Consider the following 18,398-nt stretch of genomic DNA (forward strand, 5'->3'; position numbering starts at 1 on the left):
TTTAATATAATAATTTCCCCCAATGTCGTTATAACACTCGATCGACGCCAACAGAGAGAAATATCACAAGCCCTTAGTTCCTTTTTCGCCGTGCGGAAGGAGTGAGTGCTTGGTTGGACTGAATGATGATACGAGTGAGTGCTGAATGGATGTGATTAGACTAAACAAAGAAGATAAAAAAATGTAGAAGACAAATACCTTTTTTTTGGACAATCAAGACTAAAGACATTTTTAAATGGTTTTACATATGGTCAATGTTGCTGTTGTGAATTGTGTGCTCTTAATATTGTTTTGGCTCTCATCTCATTATGTTTTTCATGTACAACATCTTGCCTGTGTCCATTCAAATGTTCATCCTTCAATACCTATATCCCTTTTGTATTCCTTTTATGTATGACCCATTTTTTAAATAAGAAGAAACTGACGCAAAACACATACCAACAACAACTAGTCTGTGTGCCGGAATGTTTTGCCTTATTATTTTATACTAACATGCATGTTTTCTCTTCTTTTTCAGGTAATACAAAATGCCATAATGAAAATGGACGAACTATTGATGGTAGCGCAAAAAGCACGGACGACGACGACGACGATGTGTTAGGAAGAACCGAATGATTTACCAAACGGCTTCAATGTTAGCTAATTGACATTCCGTTTTTCTTTTTCCTACGTTGCCCGATTCCTATCCTCTTCCCTTCTGCCTGTTTATAGAACATTTCATAGAAACGCCTGCCAATGCCGCCATGGCTGCAGCAGTGGCAGCCGCATTTGCATCCGTAGCGAATAACTCCTCGTATGCAGCGACAGCTACAGGAGGAGGAGGAGGAGACGTTAGCTTTCCGGAGGATAGCGCGACCCTGTTGCACCCACAAGCAAACCAGCCGTGGTTGGTGTGGAAATATTTGGAAAACAAATACTCTCATACTTCTTACGGCAGCGGCGGTGGCAGTGGTGGTCGTGGAGGTAGCGGCAGTAGTGTTGGAGAAATGGCAGCGACAACCGAGGCAGCCTTTTACAAGTGTCGTCAGTGTGGCAAGTTGTACCGTACCAAGTACACCTGGAAGCGGCACGAGCGCAAAGAGTGCGGCGTCACCCCTCAATTCCATTGTGTGCACTGTGATTTCGCAACCAAATATAAGCATAATCTTAAAACGCACAATCGTATAAAGCACGGCGAAGAGGAATGTCCTCCGCCATCGCTTACTCCTCTTCCTTGTGATGCAACACCAGCGGTATCGGTGACGAATGCTGTTGATAGCAGCATCGACCCTACCGCCAGTGTCAGTAGTGTCGGGAGCAACGACGCTCGAATGCTTGTCGGAGGCAATACTTCGGCCCCCATACGCATCATCACAACGGACGATGATAATAACATCGACGGACATGATGTTGATGCTACTGATGGGGTTGCTGATGATATTGCAGAAGATGGCAACCGAGCAATCGTTGGGGCAAGCGCTTTCCAAACTACTGCATCATACAAGAACAATAGTAACGGTTACTGTGAGGAAATGTTAGAAATAACTAACTCAACGGAGAATAATAGTGCCTTATTGTTTGCTATCAGTAAGAACCAAAGTCCAAGCAGTTAGAGCTGAATGGTTTTGTCTAAAACTGGTAGTATATTTAGTTAAGAACAGAGCGAGAGAGCCATGCTCATGATAGGGAATGTTAGATTGTAATTGTTATCGTTTTTTAGCTTTTGTTTAGTATGTAGCTTATTATTTGAAGAAAAAAAAGCAGAACAACATTTACATAATGCATAAAGCTATGTGTTAATATCTACTAAATTCAATCATCACAATTAGGACCATTCCCATAAAAAAAGTATTCGATGAAAAAGCACCAGCTAAAAAAATTCATCTGGTGATACATATATACTTCATTTATCGTTCATACAATAATTTTTAGTTTTTTTTTTACCATTGCTTATTTTCTTATTTATTTTTGAAGAAATTAAAGTCTTAGTTACGTTTTTTCATTTTTTTTTCATAAAAAACACAATGTTCACTATTTTATGTTATTGTGTAGCCTCTATAATAGCACAAAAGTGCTTTTGTTGAGTTTGTGTTTGTTTGTGATAGTTTGTTAAAGTCTCTTATGTTTGGTTTGTTTTGCGATGATACTGTTGTGGTAGTATTAATGGTACGATTTTTCCTTTAATTTTTGACAACATATGTTGCTTTCAATGACACTTTAACGAATTTCGATTTTCGAAACACATTTTGTTGATTTATAAATAACTTATTAACTCTTTCCTTTCATAGTGATTCTTATTGATTATACTTAAGTGTTCATCCCCTTTGTTCATCGATAACAACTAAATACACTTTATTGTGTAAAAAGTGTGCCAAGCGTTTCTCTACCGTTGCCAAAGGCAGTAACTGTGGGTTGTAGAGAGCAAGCAGAACATTTCCATAGAAGTGAGCAGAGATACGAGGAGAAGAACGACGTTTTTAACTGTTTTTTTTGTTGTAAAATGTATCAAACATGTTGACAACAGCATTCAATACAAAAGGATAATTTATTATAGAACAGAAAGAAACAAACATTCTATGAATAGAATTGCTTGATTATTTGGGTGTATGAAATTGCTTAAATATTCCGCAAACAAAAAAAAGCAATTGTACAATAATACTTCTGCAAGTGTTACTATTGTTAATGTTATAATTAATTTTTCTTCTAGTATTTCAGGCCAGTTGTGTTAACTAGAGATGCTTAGCTATGAGTGTCCCTTTTTGTCGTGTATTATAATGAGCATTATGGTTGATTAATTGGTTGATTGCCTTATTATGACGTTCCACGTTATACAGTGCAGAAAAAGGTGTACATATTAGTTGTGTATTATTAATCGGCTTCTTTTGACACTTTGATAGAGGACAATTTGACTGTATTTATCTAAACGAAAACAGGTGATGTGTGATAAAATATGATTTGGTGAGCCAACTAGTAAAAAAACAAGCTTTTCTCATTTTTAAAATGGGTATCGGTCGTAAGGTGTTTTTTTTTTTAAAGATTAACTAATACTTTCCTATGCATCCTGTTTTGCTATGTTTACGGCTAATAATTTCTTTCGTCAGTTGCATTATCATTTGAAATTTATCGATTTTCCTTTCACCATTATTGCTCCTTTTGTTTGTGTTATTGTGATGTACTTAATCTGTTTTTTTTGCTGCTTTATTTCTCTTTATATTTATATTAGCCATAATTTAGCTAGGCAATTTCATTGTAGTTATATTTTATTCTTTTCTAATTGATGTTTTCTCTTTTTTTTTCTTTTATTTTCTGTACGTTTTATGTGCGTGTTTGTGTGTGTGTGTGTGTGATGTTGTTTTTTTCCCTCCTACTTGTGTGATATGTTGTGTTGTGATACGTTTTTTTAAAAACACCGCGCTTGTTGCCGCTCGGTGTTCCCGTTGGGTTTGCGTGTGCCTTTGGCTTATTTTTGCGTGCGTTAATTGGAATGCTTACTTATGTGCGCCTCCCACTACCTCCGGCCAACAACCACTATTCGGGTGTGTGTGTGTGTGCGTGTGCAGCGGAAGATCTAAGCATCACAAAGCTCGGCGGTCTGACCTGGGACCAGCTCGATGCGCGCCTGTTCGCTGGTTCGGCTGGAGCGTTACTAACGGCTGCCGGCGGTGCGATGCCGCTCGTGACCACGCTGCGCGAGGGCCCTCATCCGCTGGTGTTTCCCCGCGACCACTCGGTCAGCCCGGTCAACGTGAAAAGCACCTCCTCAGCATCGTCTTCCTCCTCGTCCGGCTGTACGGGGGCCAGCAATAACGGCAGCAATAGTGGCATTAGTATGTTGAACAACAACAACAACAATAACACCACGAGCAACAATAACAATAACCACCATCGAAGCGGTAGCAGTGCTGCCGGCGATGTCGGCGGCAACAGCAGCAACAGCATGAGCGTATCCTCGTTACACTGTGCCGAGCTGTCGGGCTGTGGATTTGCCTGTCCCGACTGTGGTCGAACGTACAAGCTCAAGTCGTCGCTGCGCAACCACCAGAAGTGGGAATGCGGCAAGGAGCCACAGTTCCAGTGTCCTTACTGTGTGTACCGGGCGAAGCAAAAGATGCACATCGGCCGGCACATGGAGCGCATGCACAAGGAGCGTTACTTTAAGATGGAAGGTGACAAGGTAATCGCACTCGAGGACCCGACCACTTTGGCGTTAGATCTCAATCAAACCGTTTGAGAGTGTGTGTCTGAGTGGGTGGGTGCTTGTTGGGACAGTGAACGTGAACCGACGGGAGGGAGCTCTGTGGGTGCAGTCACCGATCATGATCGAGATCGAGAGAGAGAGAGAAAGGAAGGAACATGTCGCCTGGGAACGAGCGACATGCAAGGTAGGAAAGCTACCAGCACAACCATTAAGTCATAAGTGAAAGAGTAACTACTATATATTGGGCTCTCGTCACAACCCATATGTGAACATCCGGGTGAGTGAGGGGTGAATCAATGCCATTAACATGTTTATTTTTTGAATCCATCTTAGCAAAGACACCCCCCAAACATACATAAGGGGTAGAGATGCGGAATTTTGTCAGGGATAAACAGAGTACATCGGAAGCGCCATATAAATCTGTTTACAAAGTGTTATTAACCGATAGGATGTTAAGAGAGAGAGAGAGAGCGATACAGATGAAGTAATTGAATTATAATTGTAGTAATAACGACATGGAGCAGGAATCATCGATCTATGTTGTTATCAAGATGTCCGAGGAGACCTGCATACACATACTTTTTTTTTCTTCTCCCAATGGCATGTGCTTTTAAGCGATGTTAGTGGAAAAGCAAAGCTAAACATTCACAGCAATACTAATTGTTGACGATCATTCCTGAAACATTCAAATGTTGCCAATACCACGCAATCCCACGTTCTTTTAGAAGCGTGCACAAAATTGTAGATAACTCTTCAATGCAGTTAAACATTCTTTATATCCCCTTTTCCCCTTTTTTGTTCACGTTCATCTTGACGGTTGTTTAATAAAAGCATGCAGCACAACTGTAGCACAACTGTAGCACAAATGTATGCTACTGACAATACTAATGGCGGTACTACCGTCAAATCATGAACGTTGTGTATGTGTGTGATGCACGGTGTTGTGTTATTACCATCCCTTTATTGTTGAGCAAATGGCATTTGCTCATGATGCACAAACAATTATGAAACATTTGTTTTACCAGTCTTCCACAGTGTGCAAAATTGAGATAAAGGGCACGTGCTGCAAATAACGAAACCTGTACATAACGGTTAAGTGTGTCGACACACGCAGTTAATGAAACGACAGATTCCAATTAAACGTTGCGCGGGTTTAAGTAATAGTTGTTCAATTGTGCATAATATTTACCTTGTTATCACTGCGTAGAATTTAATCTGTGTCATCAAAACAAAACAGAAAACACTAAACCATTCCATAAGCAATTTGATTGATACAAAAAAAAAAGAAACATTTGATAATACTGTTGGTACAACGAATATAGGGATCGATGGTAAGATGAGTAGAAAAGCAACAAGTAAAGACAAACAAATATTAAAGACACGAGGAAGCACGACAAAAGACATAGGTGCAGACAAAGCAATGCAGCAGGCACAGATAAACACTAAAGTTTGTAAAACTCTTAGATTCATATTCAATACATTCCTTGTTCGTTGTTATTTTGTGTTTCTCGTTAGGTATGCAAAACAAGAAAGATAAAAGTTTTACTTGTGACGTACACATTATAGAAACGCTCCCCGTATGGAAAAGTCATTTATGTTCCGGAAGCGATGATTTTCGATTCGTTTCTTGTGGTGTATAGATATGAGGAAGTTTTAAAAAGACAGAGCAGAGGAGCAGAAAAAGCAACTGCACGGAACTTCCCGCTTCCCGTTGTGTTGCGTCTGGTGCATTTTTATACTCATAATATGCTCTGAACGAGTGTAGTTCTTCATTGTAGTCTGTTTACTGTGAAGGTCCCTTCCACACACAGCTGAACAGCTGAAATCAGTATTTCGTATTCCATTTAAATGTGTTTTGTTATTGTAATTCCTTCATGCACAGCCACCATATGTTAAAAAATTACAGGCAACTTAAACTAAACGATCAATATAAAGTAATAGCTAAATCAGTTTAAATTCAAAAATGGTATTTTCTAAAGCTTAATCATTTTACGGAGAATTTATTCAACGACACTAAACTATTCCCATTGCAATTTCTTTTATATGTCGCTTAGTTCGCAAACTAACAACTCATGAATAAGCTTACGGGTCGTGCATACAAGACTCTCTCATTCCAATCCCAAAAATAGTGAAACACTTCTAAAACAGCTTTCAAACGTCCTTTGTTATGTGCGTAAATGAAACTTTCGGCAATTTAATATAAGCATCCGTTTGTGCCTGTGCTGTGATAGGCATATGATAAACATATTTAAAACGATATGAGAAGAACAAGAAATGATTAAAAACAAACAAACACTCATACTAGTTCGGATAATTAACACTACTGCGCTAGGTTTAGTTTACCAAAAGACGAGATGCAGAAAGTTTTGTTGAAAATTGTTACCGTTTTATACATATCCCATTTTTTTTACTCTCTTATGCATACGTCGTCTCTGCATCATTGGAAATATAAAACAAAGACGCGACAGGGAAACCTACACCTAGTGGAGAGGACGAAAGGTGGGAGTTTTTTTTTTAAAGTTACGAGCAATTAATTTATAGTGCGATTTTATAAAGTAATGAAATGAAACAACGTTTTACCTCAACGACTACATAATTATGGGAGTAGGCTTATGCAACATAATGTTTTGCAGTTTCATATTTTTTCCGTTTATTTCCTTATTCTTTTATTTGTGTAACTAGTGGAGAGTGGGAGAGTTTAGTTGCGATTTACTATTCATACGTACGGATAAAACGCATTTTTTAAAATCATTTTTAGTAGACAAATGAAAGTATCTTGAATATAAAAGATGTTTAAATAACGAAACATAATACATCAAACAAGATTACATTTCCTTCATCAAATCGGAAGTATTGAAAACTATCAAGGTACAACGCATAAAACTATAATACATCCACAAAAGTTCAAAACAAAAAGAAAAGAAATAAGGAAAGAGAATCTATGCATAAACATGTGTAAGTAGCTGGAAAACTTGAAAACAAAAAAGACGTCTTCATAAAAGTATAACAAAAAAGACAACACGAACAAATGAGTGCATGTGTTAGGTAGGGAAGAAGCGATAAAAGGTAAAAAGTGAAAAAAAAAATAATAATTTTGCAGTAAGTTTTATACATACAGATGTTTCCTACCATATGTGCCTTTCTTTTACTCGTTATTTGCATTGAATAGGGTTTATTTTTATAGGTACGTAAATGCTAATCTAGGTAAGGGAAAAAGGGTTAAAATCTCCATTGGAAAAAAAGATATAATGTGTACCACTAAACAATGTGTTGTTTGGAGCATTAAGCTTATGTGCCACCAGACCAGATAGAAGGCCGCCACCCAACGCATAATAAGTCGTCTTGTTAGTTGTGTACGTTATGTGAGTGTGTGTGTGTGTTTGTAAATGCACATCAAAGGGGATGAACCGAAGGGGACTGGAGGACTCACGCGAGATGGAAATTCCGACGTTCACAGGTTAACAAGATGAGAGAGGTGGAACAAATTAATGATAAAGTAAGAAATTATCTAAAAGAAAAAATAACGATTCGACGCAGCGCGTGTTTCGTTTGTTTGCCATGATACATAGTTGTGTAGATGTGTAATTTAGCTGGAATCATCGTTGATTGTTTTTTTTTGGGTTTTTTTTGCTTTCAGTTATGCTTTTGATTTATATTTTGAGTAAATTTTCGATATGTGTACGAATATAATAAAACAAAACACACACACCCACAATTTAGACAAAAAAAAAAGTTCGATGGTCCTTCAAATGCAAAGACGACGAAAATTACAATGTTTTCTTATCTCTTATTGTCGATGGTGTTCAAGTTTCGTTCCAGTTATCTTGCACACTTACACAATTTTACCTCTCCGCCAATAATTATATTCATCACTCAGTGAAATCGAAATAATTTACCTAGATTTTAAGGAAATATGCGCAAAAAAGACACATATATGTTCACACACCACACACACGAAAGAGTGTGCCAATATGGGGAGGGAGAGATAGTGAACAACTATGGCAGGATGTGAACATGAGTCGTGTTACAATGGTTGCGTAGTGTTAAGTATTTTTATATCTAGCGTCTGTGTATCGACGAAAATAATAACCCTCGAAGGGAGAATGGTGGCCGATGCAAGGAAAATACACAGAAGTGACAGGCAAGGGGTAATCTACCAGTTCGAAAATGAACACATTTCAAAGTTCACCGTTTCATCAGTAGATAACCGCACTAGATGCGTAGAGCGGGGTCACTGTTGCAGCAGGTGCATATACGGTTGACATGGCTTTTATTTCATCATATACATATACTTTTTGTTACACGTTTTCACGTTTCGTTTGCTATATAACGAAATGTAGCTTGAGCGTAAGAAAAAGAGAAAGGGCGGGAGGGAGGGAGGGGGGGGGGGCAAGAAAAGAAGGGTAAAAAACAGGAAAAAACAGCAGGGATAGCGACAATAGTCGCACATACGCAAAAAGCGGTTTTTAATTGCCATAAATAATTATTTTGCTGTTGTACATAGTTTCCTGGTTTCGCAAAAAAATGTGTTTGTAATTTTGTAAAATGGAAGGCAAATCATCATTTCACACTGTGTGCGATGGAGGAACAATCGGCAGGACCAGATTATGGCTATTTCACACAGAATAGAGTCACACAATAGGACAGCAGCGAATCAACTCAGGCGAATTCAAATTTCAGTTCAAATTGTAGCCTAGAGTAATACATTTAAAATGTTTGGAACAAAAAAAATCAATTAATTTGAATTCCTAGTATCACTGATGCTGCAAGGAGATCTCAGTATTGGTGTTAACACATGCCTCCATATTTCAATTGTGAATAAAGCTCTGTCTCATGGTGTAATACAATGGTGAAAGGACTCATTTGCTAATTCGGGCACTCAATAACTTCAGTTTCTTCTTCTACAACCGTTTCGTAACAGTAGCTTAAAACAAAAACATACACATCTGCGTACGACTAAACTAACTTGTAAGGAATTGATTTAACCATGAACTAATTCCTTCTTCATAGTTGAACATTTCCATGCTATGATTACTCCTCCCCCTCTTGACTCTTGTTTACCTATGTTTCATCGTTTTAGAACTGTATTCTGAATACTCATTAATTTAACGAAAACAAAAGTCAGTCGAGGCATGAACAATTGATAAATGAGACACACGCACACAACAGCCCCACAAAAACTATCATTTATGTATACAAAATTACAAACATCAATGGCCATTAACCAGATTGCCAGAAACAATTTTCATCACACACATCTATATTAAATTTAAAATAATCGGTATAAACGAAACACATATGCAAACGTGAAAACATATAGCGCAAAAACGAAAGACAAAACAATGCATTTGTGTTTACATACATTTCCATCACAAAAACAAACAAAAAAACAAACGCCGCTGATAAAATAAACGTTGCGCAAACAAACAACGATTACGTTAAGGGCGTAAAAAGCCATAGTAGTTAAAGTAAAAGCAACAGTGAAACGTAAAAAGAGAGAGAGATATATGATGAAAGAGAGAGATAGAGAAAGAGAGAATGAGATAAGTAGAGAAAGAGAGAGAGAAAAAACAAAAAAAGGTACAGATCGTTGGAGGATCGAACGATCGATACACGTTATGATCGTATGTTTTTTTTTATATTGATTGTAGTACATCATTACCATTTTTTAGTCGTAAGTTGTTTTATGCCTTATAGAAATATAAAAAATAAAAAAAAAAAACTTCGATACGACATAGATGTTTATACTATAATAATTACATGATCTTTACAGGATGCCTCGAAATGGGAAAGAAAGCAAATCCATGGCTCATTCACGACTGGATACAACTTTTTTTTTACCTTTAATGAGAACTATTTCTCTTTCATTGCCAGGCGTGTGTTACCATAGCCAATGACACCATAGCATCAAACCGAGAACCACAGTGCCGACGAAAGGACAAATGTGCAGTGACGAACTAAAAACAATAAGGCGTACAGAATCCTTTCTCTCTCCTTCATTTTCCCATTTCCTATGATCATCGTTTTTACATCAGCAGCAAGTGGAAGGCAAATTCCAGAATTCCTTTTATTAACATTTTTCTTTTCTTTCTTTTCAGATGCGTTACCGGAGACTACACAGCGAAAAACTCAAAGTCAGCCAGTGAAGTTGTCAGCCATTGTCAAATAATTTGTATGATCTTTGAGGACAGTGTTTCTTAGCCCAAGTCGCAGCAGCAGTAGCAGCACCAGCAGTATGATTGATTCCAATTACTAACCGTCGCCTTTGGTACTTCATCTCCGCTTGCATCATCAATTTCAAAAATGAGGATAAGAACAGTTTTGGAAATCATAACTGGGTGATCTCTGGATTTGAAGGAGTGTCCCTGGCAATTGTTCCATTCTGTTCGGTTACCTCTCTTCATTTTTCGATTGCGATGTTTGCTAAAGGAAAGTTTCTGTAACACGGAGATTTCGAAACGTAATTAAATTAACAGGTTAATTTTCCAATGCTCGACCATCGTCTTCAGTAGCAGCATCAACAACTCGGCATGTGTTATCAGCAAAGCAATTGATCGTATTACTTTGGGAATGAAGGTAAACCAAGAAACCCACACTTGAACAATCCTGATAACCAAGGGAGAGTGAGGTGTGTTGTACTGAATTTTAACCCAAACTCAACTGCCTGCCTGAATAAAACCTTAACAGCGCTGTGTCATGAGGATGGCTCTACGATAGGTGGCTGTAATTAACACAACTACAGTAGGATATACTTTCTCTAAAAAACTCGTTGTGATGCTAACAATTTTGGTTGGAACAAAAATAAATGAACATCGTAGTTTTCTCTTTTTGCTGGTAAAGCAAGGTTCGGGGAATTTACGGTGGTGCTGCATTGCTTCTCTAGTTTTGTTATGGTTTACTAACACTGGCTCACATTCAAGTCCGTTTCCGACCAAATTCGTAACACATCGTTGAAAATAATCCAAAGTCGTAAAAACCCCAGGTCTCAGCCGTAGATTCGAATTCAATTAATCACTTAGGAATTTGGTATAGAAAATTGTTCCGGTTTTGGTCTTCCGTGTCAACACAGTTGAATCAATAGAAGAAAAAAAATCCTTCGGTTGTGATGTACGTTCTCTTTCTCTGTTTTCTTTTTTGCCCAATGGAAATAAATTCACTCGCTCGCCATTTTCCATCTCAACACTTACTTCTCATTGTTTGTTTTTATTTTACATGTGTGATTCATGTTTGCACTTTGTTTTAGTTCATCTGTGTGTTTGCGGCAATTCATATTGTGTTGTCATTAATTTTGTGGTTGTGTTTCGTTTAAATCTACCATTTAGTAAACGTTTTCCATTGGTAAACATTGTTTCCGAACAATGGAAACCGCGGTATCTCAAGTTAGCTTTTGTGTTTTTGTGTTTGTGTGCTGAGAATAGAATTACTTAAATGAATGCAAACTAATTATATGATTGTAGCAACATCTTATTACTTGCAGTATTATTGGCACTAACGGCAACTAACCATAACATTTTCTTTCTCTGTTTCTCTTTCTCTCTCTCTCTCTTCTCCTTCTGCCGAACGCGTTTTTCGCCGGTGGATGCGTATCTTCGACTTTGTATGAATATCATATTTAACAACTACGAATATTATCTTCATGCGGAATCACACGCAACGAACAATCTACAATTTCTTAATTATGAAAAATTAATATACTATTTACAACAATTTGTTCCTAAAAACAAAACACATACACACACAAACTAAACTAACAACGAATTAACACATACCCGTGCGCATAATAATGGTCGTTATTACATGGGTGTTCGTATTAATACCACATACTTATACCACTATTGCACCTACTACACCGGTCTGAACATTCTTGTACTACTACTACTGCCCACTTGGTTGCATTTCTTATCCCTACTAATCACTCGCTGATCGTACGTACGGATACGGGTGTGTGTATGTGTATGTGTATGGGAAATGAACAATAGAAACAGAAGATCCCGAGGACAGTAGCTCGCTTGGTGGTGGAATAACGAAGATAAAGTTGGAAAACTTCTGGCACGATAACGACCTGATCGCGTTTGCCGAACCGGTCTCGAACCATAACGCGAAGACGACGATCGTAGCGCAACCCAAGGTGCAACGCACTATCGCCACCACCACAACCACCATCCCGGCATGGCGCTGCAAGACATCGAAGTCCACTTCAAAAATATCGCTCGCGCCGATGGTGACCACGGTCGGACGCATGATGGTGGCCAAGAAATCGTCCCCGTCGGGTGGCGGTGTCGGCGGCGGCGCCAGCATGCTAGCCATCATGAAACCGCTCAAGACGACCGGAAACGGAAACGTGATCCTAACGTCGGCCGGGTCGCTGATGGCGACTACGATTTCGAGCGGCACGAATGCGACCGGCGGCGGCGGTGGCAGCGGCAGTGCTAGCAGCAACGGCAGCAGCATCTCGCTCGGCAGCCGCAAGGAAGACAAGATCATGTTCCAGCACGAGAACGACGCAAAACCGTGGAAGTGCAAGAGCTGCGGCCGCAACTACAAGTGGAAAAACAGCCTCAAGTGTCACATCAAGAACGAGTGTGGCGTGCCGCCGAAATACTTCTGCGAGCGCATGTGCGGCTACAAGACGCACATACACAGCAACCTGAAGCGCCATCTGAATTCCAAGTTCTGCAAGCCCAACTGAGACCTGGTGCTGGCGGCGACCCCGACGACGACGACGTCGATCACCGCAGTAGCAGCGCGGTCCACCGTCGGATCCAGCACTGCCGCCGTTGCTTCCACCTCGTCGTCGGCGTCGACGTCCTCTTCGGTCTCCGTTTCGTCGTACACTGCTCCTTCCGCCGCCTCCGCCGCTTCCACCTTCATCAGTACCTCCTCTTCTTCCTGCTCCTCCTCCGGCGCTGCCACAATACAGGTAGCAGCACCGCCTCCGCCGCCGCTCGCAACGTCACTTACGCTCGCTTCCGGTACAAGAACTGCCATCCTTGTCGCGCCAGCCGCGATCACCGAGGTGGAGGTCGAGACGGAAGAGCAGGAGGACTCCACGCAACCTCCCCGGACGCGACTGTCTCGCAGGCGCATCCGCCGTGTGGTTGCGGGCACGGGTATTGGAGGGGGCCAACGTGCACACATCATTTACTATTAAAGCATGTGCGTGCGTGCAGGCTGTCATGATGGATGCTGCATGAAACGGAGCACACTTATCGCCGTGTGTGCTAGTGTGCAAGTGTTTGTGAGTGTTTATATCTTATATCAAAGACACACACACACACACTGGTAGAAGATTTACAAGATTTTTCATTCGTTAAAAGCAACGTTACTAATACGGTTGGCATTCCAATTGTATTACGATTAACACTATCGCCCCAAGATCGTTTCTAGTGTTGGTAGAAATGTAAAAATGGGTGTGCGGATAGTCGAGAATTATAAACATTTCCGTTTTTTTTGCCTGTAAAGGGTGTGTGTAGCAGAATGAAATCGAAACGAGGAAGAAACTGACCACATGAACATGAATTAAGAGGCATAGAAGCGCGCGCGCGCGCGTAGGAGAGAACGAAGACAAAGAGGCAAAGAGTTGAGTAGCATTATTTTGACTATGTTTAATTTAGCTCAATATTTTCTTCTATTTATTCTACTAATTAACAATGGTAAAAACGCAGCAAGGGGTTTTTGTAATTTTAATATACTTTGGACGCGAAGAGTAAATATTAGCCAGTAGTGAGAGGGGTCAGGCAAAGCGCAAATCAGTCAGCGGTATTCGGTAGGGTAGAAGCTTTGCCAAAACGTAGATTAAGTTTGCTTATTTATTTCAGGTTTATTTGTCCCTCGACTTCAAACGTAAGGGTGGAACGCGCATTTCTTGCCCTATAGCAAGGGCAATATGAAACGACGAAAAAAAAAAGTGGGAAACCAAAAGTTGCTCAACCCGGTAGATGTTTGTTTTTGTTTTTTTTTTAAGTTATAATGATTTTAATTTTTTTGTTTATGAATATAATTCATTTCAAATTGCATCACCATGAATGCGACATGAAACCATAACTTATTTGAACACAACAACTATACAGGCAGCGTTCCAAAAAGCGCAACATTCCTTATCTTACTTTAATGCTTTTTCCATCGTAATTCCACAGAGCCGTTGAGGTGGCAGAGTGGGTCATGGGTGTGTGGCATGAATTTATATAAACCAAAACGCTACGCTTGCCCCCCATCAACAACTCTGAAGTTTTATGCGTTTGTGTTTAAGTATGTACGAAAGTGCAATCGATCTTTTTGTCTTTTTTTTTTGTAAACAGCTAACAGATTTCACGATACACACCCGCCATCAACTCAATTTGCCATGTGACTCGAAGGCTTTTACGCGCAGATTATTACGTGTGTACCAAGAGCAAAGAAGTTCGAAAAGGAGATCGACGTGCATTTTCCCACTTCAGATAGTGTGCCATAATTTGGGTGTGTCATTGTAGTAAAACAAAAATGAAGGCTATTATAAAAGTAAATTTGTCCCAAGAATTACATGATTTACCAAATACCAAACAAAAAGCAAAAGACATCACTAGCAGTAGAGCGGGAACGATGTTTGGTTGCTGCCAGTGATGCTATAACAGTTTTATCAACTTATCTAGTCGGATGTACTTAACTATGTTGTACCTTTTGTTTTAAATGGTAGGAAAGGCATGTAACTTTTTGTTTCCTTTAGTTATATATACTCTTCGCGGCCAGCTATATATTATACATAAGCATATATATTTTTTATTTTGTTGAACTTTAACATTAAGTTAATAAGTAATATATTCCGTTCCCCATTCCATTACACATTCCAGTAACACATTTACAGCACTATCAGTTTATTTGTATTTGCGCGAACCCCGCTGAGGTTTTGGAGCACTTAGAAATCTTTTCAATCCCTAATTCCATTCCATTCATATGAAAATGCAAATACTGTATTATAGCGAATAAGAAGCGCATGATAGAATGATAAACAACAAAGTTATGGATAGGCTAATGTGTTTTACACAGAGCATTGTTGTACACAAAAAACAATGAAAACAATAGCACGCGCATGTATGAATATGAACACGAGCATAGAAAAAAAGGAGTCAAGTACACAGACCGGTTTGTAAACGAAGTAATTTGTTTGCCGTGTGAAAAGAGAGTGATTTGCTGTAAGAACGAATGGCTTTTCTGCTGCAAAAACAAGAAAAAAAAAACAAACAAAAAAGAACAAAACAATACATGGTAGATAAATTGGCTATTAAGTTGCGTCAATATAGAATCGGAGAAAAAAACAAGATACAAAAATAGAATCGGTAAGGGAGGGTTGAAAAATGTTTGCGATGAATGATAATATTTAAAATAGAAATAGATGAAACGGTGGTTTAAACAGCTGCAACACACAGCTAAAAAGACAGATAATACATTATAACAGCAAGCAGAATCACAAACAGTTTAGTTATCGACTTTCTACAGCTATGACTTAAAACAGCCCAGGTACAGACTCCCCCATCACAACCCCCCCGTACACCACATATAAGACAAGGCAACGTAATATTAATTGGTAAAATTACACTTATATTGTCATAAGAACTATTTATCAGCTGCCTGCGGGTGAAATAGCCGACGAGAGAGGAGGTATAAAGTGTTTTGGGTTGAGCAATAGAAATGAGCATCGTGAAACAGAAGCAAGCAAATAGAAGAGAGCATATGTTCGATTTGCTGTTTGAATGAAAGGATAGAACTGATCTAGTGCGATGCTGAACGATTACAAACAAATAAAGAAAAGCACAGTGCAGTGTATGCATTTCACTTTGCGCAAATATGAGCAAATGATTATGTTTCAATACTTCCATGTGTAGGATGCACGGGGGACGACGCCTGAATTGATGGTGGTCTCTGCGTGACCGAGTTGAGGTAACATTTGTAGCGTGTGCTCTAAATGCTGTGGTATCACCCATTGTGGGGTTGTTGTATTAGTTTTTGTTCACTGTTTATTGCACTAAGAGTTTTTTTCTTCTTTTTATTAACATTTTCATTTTCATTTTAGGTCATCGTGGAGGTCGCTGGACGAAAAAGAACTGGCCTGTTGCACTCACACCCAGTGGTTATAAGAATCTGAACCGGAAGTTAGTTTTTCACTGGAGTGCTGGAGAACCTTGTTAGTCTATATCATATGTAACAACGCATGCTGTTTCCTGGTTTTTGGATACATTGTAACGAAGCGAACAAGATTGTGCCAACTCACCACAACATATGTGTGTGTGTGGGTATGGGTGTTTCCATATGTGTGGCCAACGCGTACTCATCGCCATTGGAAAATCAATCAGTCGATGAGAGATAGTGACTGAATGTGAAATTAAGCTTTAGAAACTTCTGTATACCGTTAATGGTTGTAGAGTTCTTCAATAAAAATGCATTCGCTTGGGTTTGTTCTTATTTTATGTCCAATCGCGCAGCTAGGAGCAGGAGAGGTTTTTTCATTGCATTTTATGGAATGATCATTTCAGTTACGATTTTTTTAAATTTTAAAATTCAAAATGTTAAAATCAGAACAGTTTGGCATACGCTCAAAATTTAATCAATGAAAAGAGGAAGCAAAAAACGAAATAGAAAAAAGCAAAAATCAATAGTTTCGGAATCGAAGTGAAACATAAAAGTGCAATGTACTAAAACGATAAACAATAACTACTATTTATAACCTTCTAATGTAGCGAAAATTCTACTCTTGTATAAGCTTTAAATGACGATCGCAGTTTGTATTAAAATGTTCCTCCATTAGTTACTCATCGTCGTTAGGAGAAATGTATTTTGTATCATTTTCCCTTGTCAAAAATGTATTTTTCTTCTTTTAATATTTGTTAAACTCTCACTGCTTACGAGTTATTCTAAAGCAAAACAGTTAATGGAGTTTCATTACTATCGCATTTCGGGTTTATTCCTCTAGCTTTGCAGGATAAACAACAGCATAATGGAAACGAATGCAAAATAACTTTAAACAACAAACTTTGCAGCAAACCAAAATAAAAAAAAAACAAACACATAATTTCATTCACACACACACACCTACCCCCTGCTATCATGTAAAACCACAAACCAAGCGCGCGCACAAACACACATACCTTACCTTTAGCTCTTCGTTTCTATTGCAAATCATACATTACTGCTCTCATGCAAACTACTACACACAATTTAATGGTGGTGGCAAGATGTGGTCTTCCTTTATTATTATTCATAACTTTTATCCTTTGTTTTTTTCTCCTTCAAGTTTATCGTGTGTTGACGAACTTTCTCTCTCGCTCTCTCTCTTTCTCTTTAATGTATTTCAATAAGTTCTTATATCTGTTTTTACTATATATTTGACAACTCAGTTATTGTTCTGCTATAAATGTATTCGTTTGTTTGTGTTTTAAATGTGTATGTGTCTGTTACTGTGTGCGTGTGCGTGGGAAGGGTAAAGGAACTACAAAAACAACAACAAAAAACAATCAACAAAACACAGGTGTTAGGGGTTAAAACAATGCTTCGGAACTGCTTTTATTTAAAAAAAAGAGACAACCCATAGATTAGAACGTGCGCTTGTGCGTGCTCCTCGTACACGCGTAAAAGATTTTGTGGCTATATGTGTTAACAAAACCGTTCATTTTGCCTATAGCTCGTCGCTCCTTATTGCATATAGATATACCGTACCCGCACCAGAAGCATAGCGAACATATTTCACAAAATATTATGTGTTTTTTTGCATCAGGCACTTACAATATATATGCACACACAGAGGCGGTCGTACACATGCACCCATACCAATTTATACTCGAAATATAAATCAAAACCGGATAAAAAAACCGGAGCAATCAGATTAAACATCGCACTCACTCCACCGCGTCAAAGAAGTAAATGATAAAGAGCGAGCGAATTAACCTACTTGAAAAAGCATAAATTTTAATAATATCAATCCACATGGTTGCATTGTATCAAAGAAGAGTACTGTTCAGTGTGCGTGTGTGTGTGTGTGTGCGATGGTTAGTGTATATTGCAATCGAAAACTTGCTGTGTGCATATGTACCTCCATTGCTGTGTGTTTTGTTTGTTTCTGTTTCGCTAATTATATGGAGTTTTGTTTTCACTGAAATTAGCAGCTTGTGGAAATCGTATCAAACTGAAACGGCAGGGACACAGTTAGCATAACCGTGGCTTCAATGTTTGTCTATTATTATCACACCGCATA

At 38.9% G+C, this 18,398-nt stretch overlaps 1 protein-coding gene across 5 annotated transcripts in view; it reads left to right on the top strand.

The window, feature by feature from the left end:
- The window catches only part of LOC1274953 (longitudinals lacking protein), a 93,069-nt gene that overhangs the window by 67,266 nt on the left and 7,405 nt on the right, over positions 1-18,398 (top strand). The gene's annotated exons all lie outside the window — the stretch shown is intronic.

This window comes from Anopheles gambiae, chromosome 2 (genome assembly GCF_943734735.2).
Source record: "Anopheles gambiae chromosome 2, idAnoGambNW_F1_1, whole genome shotgun sequence".
Lineage (NCBI taxonomy): Eukaryota > Metazoa > Arthropoda > Insecta > Diptera > Culicidae > Anopheles > Anopheles gambiae.